Raw genomic sequence first — 7,910 nt, 5'->3', positions numbered from 1 at the left:
ATCTCCTGATGGTCTCTGTTTTTACCAACTGGAGTTTTCCAAGTTCATTCACAAATGTCAGTTCATATCAGTGAGACCATACAGTATTTGCCCTTTTGTTTCTGGCTAATCTCACTCAGCATAATGTTCTTAAGGGCCATCCATGTTGTTATATGCTTCATGACTTTTTCTGTCTTACAGCTGCCTAATATGCCATCATATGAATATACCACAGTTTGCTTAGCCAATCCTCTGTTGATGGACATTTTAGCTGTTTCCTTCTCTTGGCAATTGTAAATAATGCTGCTATGAACATTGCTGTGCAAATGTCTATTTGTGTCCTTGTCCTCATGTCCTCTGAGTAGCAATGGTATTGTTAGATCATATGGCAATTCTATACTTAGCTTCCTAAGGAACCGCCACACTGTCTTCCACAGCAGTTGTACCATTTGACATTCCCACCAATGGTGGATATGTGTGTCTCTTTCTCCACATCCTCTCCAGCACTTGTCGTTTTCTGTTTTATTGATGATGGCCATTCTGGTGGGTGTGAGATGATATCTCATTGTGGTTTTGAGTTGCATTTCCTTAATAGCCAGGGAAGTTGAGCATCTTTTCATGTGCCTTTTGGCCATTTGTATTTCCTCTTCTAAGAAGTGTCTTTCATGTCTTTTGCCCATTTGTAATTGGGTTGTCTGTCTTTTTGTTGTTGAGGTGAACAATCTCTTTATATATTCTGGATACTAGACCTTTATCTGATATGTCATTTCCAAATATTGCCTCCCATTGTGTAGGCTGTCTTTTTACTTTCTAGATGAAGATCTTTGATGCACAAAAGTGTTTAATTTTGAGGAGTTCCTCTTTCTTTCTCTCTCTCTTTCTTTCTTTCTTCAGTGCTTGTGCTTTGGGTGTAAGGTCTAGGAAACCACCTCCTATTATAGGGAGGATTGATAGGATATTTCCTTGCATTATCTTCTAAAAGTTTTATGGCCTTAGATCCAATGTTTAGGTCCTTGATCCATTTTGAGTTAATTTCTGTATAGGGTGTGAGATATGGATCTTCTTTCATTCTTTTGCATGTGGATATCCAGTTCTCTAGGCACTATTTATTGAGGAGACTGTTCTTTCCCAGGTGAGTTGACTTGACTCTTATCAAAGATCAATTGTCCATAGATGACAGGGTCTATATCTGAACATGCTATTTGATTCCACTGGTCAGTATATCGATCTTTATGCCAGTACCATGCTGTTTTGACCACTGTAGCTTCATAATATGCCTTAAAGTCAGGCAGCATGAGACCTCTGACTTCATTTTTCTTTCTCAGGATACTTTTAGCTATTCAGGGCACCCTGCCCTTCCAGATAAATTTGGTTATTGGTTTTTCTGTTTCTGAAAAGTAAGTTTTTGGGATTTTAATTGGTATTGCATTGAATCTGTAAATCAATTTAGGTAGAATTGACATCTTACTTATATTTAGTCTTCCAATCCATGAACATGGTACATCCTTCCATTTATTTAGGTCTTCTGTGATTTCTTTTGACAATTTCTTTTAGTTTTCTTTGTATAGGTCTTTTGTCTCTTTAGTTAAGTTTATTACTAAGTATTTTATTCTTTTGGTTGCAATTGTAAATGAATTTTTTTTCCTGATTTCCCCCTCAGATTGTTCATTACTAGTGTATAGAAACACTAAAGATTTTTGAGTGTTGATCTTATAACCTTCCACTTTGCTGTACTCGTTTATTAGTTCTAGTAGTTTTGCTGTGGATTTTTCAGGGTTTTCGACATATAATATCATATCATCTGCAAACAGTGAGAGTTTTACTTCTTCCTTTCCAATTTTGATACCTTGTATTTCTTTTTCTTGTCTAATTATTGGCTAGAACTTCCAACACAATGTGAATAAGAGTGGTGATAGTAGGCATCCTTGTTGTGTTCCTGATCTTAGGGAGAAAGTTTTCAGTTCTTCCTCACTGGGGATGATGTTAGCTGTGAGTTTTTCATATATTCCCTTTATTATGTTGAAGAAGTTCCCGTCTATTCCTATCCTTTGAAGTGTTTTCAACAAGAAAGGATGTTGAATTTTGTCAAATGCCTTCTCTCCATCAATTGAGATGATCATGTGGTTTTTCTGCTTTGATTTGTTGATATGGTGTATTACATTAATTGATTTTCTTATGTTGAACCATCCTTGCATACCTGGGATGAATCCTACTTGGTCATGTTGTTTAATTTTTTTAATGTGCTACTGGATTCGATTTGCAAGAATTTTGTTAAGGATTTTTGCATCTATATTCATTAGAGATTGGCCTGTAGCTTTCTTTTCTTTTAATATCTTTGTCTGGCTTTGGTATGAGGGTGATGTTGCCTTCATAGAATGTGTTAGGTAGCTTTCCCTCCTTTTCAATTTTTTTGAAGAGTTTGAGCAGGATTGGTACTAATTCTTTCTTGAATGTTTGGTAGAATTCATATGTGAAGCCATCTGGTCCTGGACTTTTCTTTTTGGGGAGCTGTTTAATGACTGATTCAATTTCTTTACTTGTGCTTGGTTTGTTGAGGTTGTCTGTTTTTTCTTCAGTCAATATTGGTTGTTCATGCCTTTCTAGGAAGTTGTCCATTCACCTACATTGTCTAGTTTATTAGCGTAAAGTTGTTCATAATATCCTCTCATTACTTCCTTTATTTCTTTGGGCTCAGTGGTTATGGCTCCTCTTCCATTTCTGATTTTATTTATTTGCATTCTCTCTCTTGTTTTTGTCAATCTTGCTAAGGGCCCATCAATCTTATTGATTTTCTCAAGAACCAACTTCTGGTTTTGTTGATTTTCTCAATTGTTCTCATGTTCTCAATTTCATTTATTTCTGCTCTAATCTTCATTATTTCTTTCCTTTCACTTGCTTTGGGGTTAATTTGCTGTTCTTTCTCTAGTTCTTCCAAGTGGACAGTTAATTCCTCGATTTTTGCTCTTCCTTCTTTTTTGATATAGGCATTTAGGGCAATAAATTTCCCTCTTAGCACTGCCTTTGCTGCATCCCATAAATTTTGATATGTTGTGTTTTCATTTTCATTTGCCTTGAGATATTTACCAATTTCTCTTGTAATTTCTTCCTTGACCCACTGGTTATTTAAGAGTGTGTTGTTGAGCCTCCATGTATTTGTGAATTTTCTGAAACTCTGCCTATTATTGATTTCCAAATTCATTCCTTTATGATCTGAGAAAGTGTTTTGTATGATTTGAATCTTTTTAAATTTATTGAGACTTCTTTTGTGACCCAGCATATGGTCTATCTTTGAGGATGATCCATGAGCACTTGAGAAATAGATATATCCTGCTATTGTGGGGTGTAATGTTCTATAAATGACTCTTAAGTCTTGCTCATTTATTGTATTATTCAACTTCTCTGTTTCTTTATTAATCCTCTGTCTAGATGTTCTGTCCATTGATGAGAGTGGGGAATTGGAGTCTCCAACTATTATGGTATATTTGTCTATTTCCCTTTTCAGTGTTTGCCTCATGTATTTTGGAGCATTCTGGTTCGCTGCATAAATAGTTATGATTGTTATGTCTTCTTGTTGAATTGTTCCTTTTATTAATACATAGTGTTCTTCTTTGTCTCTTTTAACTGTTTTACATTTGAAGTCTGATTTGTTGGATATTAGTATAGCTACTCCTGCTGTTTTCTGGTTGTTATTTGCATGAAATATCTTTTCCCAATCTTTCACTTTCAACCTATGTTTATCCTTGGGTCTAAGATGTATTTCCTGTAGACAGCATATAGATCGGTCCTGTTTTTCAATCCATTCTGCCAGTCTATGTGTTTTAACTGAGGAGCTTAATCCATTAATGTTTAGTGTTATTACCGTATGGGCAGTACTTTCTTCTACCATTTTGCCTTTTGGATTTTGTATATTTTAAATGTCATATCTAATTTTCTTCTTTTTACCTTTACTGATAGTCTTCATTTCTATACTCTTCTCCACACCTCACTCTCCTGTCTTTTCTTATGTGTCTCTAGTGCTCCCTTTATTATTTCTTGCAGAGTCAGTCCCTTTGTCACAAATTCTCTCAGTGAATTTTTGTCTCCAAATGTTTTAATTTCTCCCTCATTTTTGAAGGACAGTTTTTCTGGATATAGAATTCTTGGTTGGCAGTTTTTCTCTTTTAGTAATTTAAATATATCATTCCACTGTCTTCTTGTCTCCATGGTTTCTGCCAAGAAAATCTATGCAAAGTCTTTTTGGACTTCCCTTGTATGTGATGGATTGCTTTTCTCTTGCTGCTTTCAAGATTCTCTTTTTCTCTTTGACATCTGACATTCTGATTAGTAAGTGTCTTGGAGTATGTCTATTTGGATCTATCCTTTTTGGGGTATGCTGCACTTCTTGGATCTGTAATTTTAAGTCTTTCATAAGAGTTAGGAAATTTTCAGTGATAATGTCCTCCATTAGTTTTTCTCCTCCTTTCACCTTCTCTTCTCCTTCTGGGACACCCACAACATGTATATTCATGGGCTTCATGTTGTCATTCAATTCCCTTAGTCCCTGCTCATATTTTTCCATTCTTTTCCCTATATTTTCTTTTGCTTGTTGGATTTCAGATGTCCTGTCCTCCAGTTCACTAATCCTATCTTCTGCCTCTTGAAATCTGACATTGTAGGTTTCCATTGTTTTTTTTTTCATCTCTTCTACTCTGCCTTTCATTCCCATAAGTTCTGTGATTTGTTTTTTCAGACTTTCGATTTCTTCTTTTTTGCTCTTTCCTTGCCTTCTTTATATCCTCCCTGTATTCCTTGATTTGATTTTTGATGAGGTTTTCCATGTCTATTCAAGCATTCTGAATTAATTGTTTCAACTCCTGTATCTCATTTGAATTGCTGGTTTGTTCCTTTGACTGGGCCATATCGTCAATTTTCCTTGTATGATTCATTATTTTTTGCTGGCATCTAGGCATTTAATTACCTTAATTAGTTTATTCTGGAGATTTTTTTCAATCTTTTTTTCCTAGAATTTTCTTGCTGGATTACTTTGTTGTCTGTCTGTTCTTTGACATTCAGTTTCAGCTTATTCTAGTCCTCCAGCTTAGATTTTGTTTAGTAGATCAGAATTTTTCAGTTCTTGTCTTTTGTTTCTTGCCCTGCCTGTATGGTGCCTTTTCCCCACCCCTTAGGAGGGTCTACTTAGGTATTATAGACCCCAGTTTGATTTTTTCAGAACTTGCTGTCTCTTCTCAGAAGGAAAGAGTCAACTGCATCAGTTTTCCCTGAGGGTGAGACCCAGCAGATTAAAAGGCTTTCCTATGAAGTCTCTGGATTCTGCGTTTTTCCTATCCTGCCCAGTATGTGGTGTTTTCTGCCTGCAGGTCCCACCAGCATAAGGTGATGTAGTACCTTTAACTTCATCAGACTCTTCCTGCTGTGGTCATGGTGGAGACAGAGGAGAGGTTGTAGGCTGGCTTTAATCGCTTCCATTTTCCAAACCCTTGGGTCTGAATTCCTTGAGGGAGGGATTCCACCTGAGCTGGGCCCCACCCCTCTACTGGGGAAGGCACAGGCTCTAGACAAGCTCTCAAACAAGCCTGTTTCTGCCTATGCATGGGGCAGTGGAGCCCAAGAAACCTTGCAGCTGTATCCAAACAGTAATCAATCCATAGAAACACAGCCACAAGAGAGAAACAGAAAAATCCTATTCTGGGAAGGACCCTGTTACTCAGGTTTGCCAGTCAACAATTTAGGTTGGTACGTTGGTATGTTGCTCTGTGTATCTCCAGGCCCTATGTGCCCTCTCCTTTCCTGAAGGGCACAGACCTTTTCAGATCCAAAAAACCCTGTTCTTTTTTTTTTCTTTTTCTATCAGCCCTGCCCCCTCTCTGCTGGGGCAAAAATCAGCGACCTCTGCTTTTACTTGAGGTTCAGCTGAGCTGAGGGCCTATTTTTAGTAGCCAGAATTTGCTAATTAATTCCATAAGTGGCTTTTGGTTGTGCTTGGCCCCTGCTGCTAGTAAAATCTCTTTCCTTTCCCCTTCCGGAAAGCCTGTGAGGGAGGGGTGCCAGCTGCTGCAGCTTGGGGAACTCATGGATCTGGGTGGGCTCACAGCCAGTCCAGCTGGTCCAGACTGGGGACACTGTGTGTCTGGTCACTGATGTGGCCCCAGCAGTTGTTCTGTACTGTTCCTGGCCATTTACTAGCTGCTCTGGAGAACAAACTAAATCCCACACCTCGCTCAGCCACCATCTTGGCTCAGACTCTTTCACTCATTTTTGAAGGACAGTTTTGTCAGATATAAAATTCCTTTTGGCAGTTTTTCTCTATCAGTATCTTAAATATATTATACCACTGCCTTCTCACCTTCATGGTTTCTGCTAAGAACTCTGCACATAGTCTTATTGAGCTTCCCTTATATGTAATGTATCACTTTTCTCTTGCTGCTTTCAGAATCCTCTCTTTGTCATTAACATTTGACAATGTGATTAGTAAGTGTTTTGGAATAGGTCTATTCATATCTATTCTGTTGAGGGTGCACTGCACTTCTTGGATTTGTAATTTTATGTCTTTCATAAGAGCTGGGGAATTGTCAGTAATTATTTCCTCCATTGTTCTTTCTTCCCCTTTTCACTTCTCATCTCCTTCTGGGTCACCCATAACATGAATATTCTTGTGTTTCATGTTGCCATTCAAGTCCCTGAGACCCAGCTCATATTTTTCCATTCTTTTCCCTATCTGTCCTTTTGTGTACAAGATTTCAGATGTCCTGTCCTCTAGTTCATTAATCCTCTCTTCTGCCTCTTCAAATCTGCTTTTGTAAGTCCTCATTGTGTTCTTCATCTCTTCTATTATGCCTTTCATCCCCATAAGTTCTGCTATTAGTTTTTTCAAGCTTAAAAGTTCTTCTTTATGCCCTTTATCTCTTGTGCCATATCTTCCCTCAACTCATTTATTTGACTTAGAAGGTTTGTTTGAACATCTTTCAGTAGTTGTTCCAATTACTGTATCTTGTTTGAAGTGTTAGTTTTTTCCTTTGACTGGGCCATATCTTCATGCTTCCTAGTATGAGTTCTGAATTTTTGTTGGTGTTCAGGTATCTGATTGCCTTGATTAGCTTATTGTAGAGGTTGTTTCCAGTCTTTTACCTAGGGTTTTCTTGTTGGTTGGATTTATTCTCAATCTGTTCTTTGATATTCAGTGCAACTTATTCTAGACTTCTAACATAGCTTCTGTTTAATTCATCAGAATTTTTCAGCTCTTGTTTTTTGTTTCTTGCCCTGAGGAGGGCCTCCCAGATATGATTGACTCCAATCAGATTTTCCTAGACAAAACAGGCCCAGGGCACAAATGAAATCATAAAGAAAGATAGATGATAAAGACTGAGATGGTATAATCTAGGAATGCCTAGAGTGCATAGTGATAGTGACTAAATGCACAAATTTTAAAAATGTTTTTGCATGAGGAAGAACAAAGGAATGTCATTCCTAATATAACATAATATGTAGACAGTTTAATTGAACACCATAAGTACATGGAACCTTGAATAGGGCATGAGATTTCGTTGGTTTGTCCAGAGTGTTGCCCTGATAAATCCCAGAGTGATTTGAACAGTGAATAAAAAAAATTTGCAAAGTCTCCTTTGGGGGATGGTGAGAAAGGGGGAAAATTCAACTTCCCCAAGTTGATTTTTGATATTCTCACAAGCAGTGGGGACAACAAAATCAGTAGGCTGAGCCCCCAATCTTGGGGTTTGCTCACATGAAACTTAACCTAACCACAAAGGATAGGCCAAGCCTACTTAAAATTAAGCCAAAGAGTCATCCCCAAGAGAATTCTTTTGTTGCTCAGTGTGACCTCTCTCTCCAGCCAACACAATAAGCAAACTCACTGCCCTTCCCCTGTCTACATGGGACATGACTCCCAGGGGTGTGGACCTTCCTAGCAATGTGGA

This window comes from Tamandua tetradactyla, chromosome 14, assembly GCF_023851605.1.
Source record: "Tamandua tetradactyla isolate mTamTet1 chromosome 14, mTamTet1.pri, whole genome shotgun sequence".
Lineage (NCBI taxonomy): Eukaryota > Metazoa > Chordata > Mammalia > Pilosa > Myrmecophagidae > Tamandua > Tamandua tetradactyla.
This window is presented reverse-complemented; position numbering follows the sequence as displayed.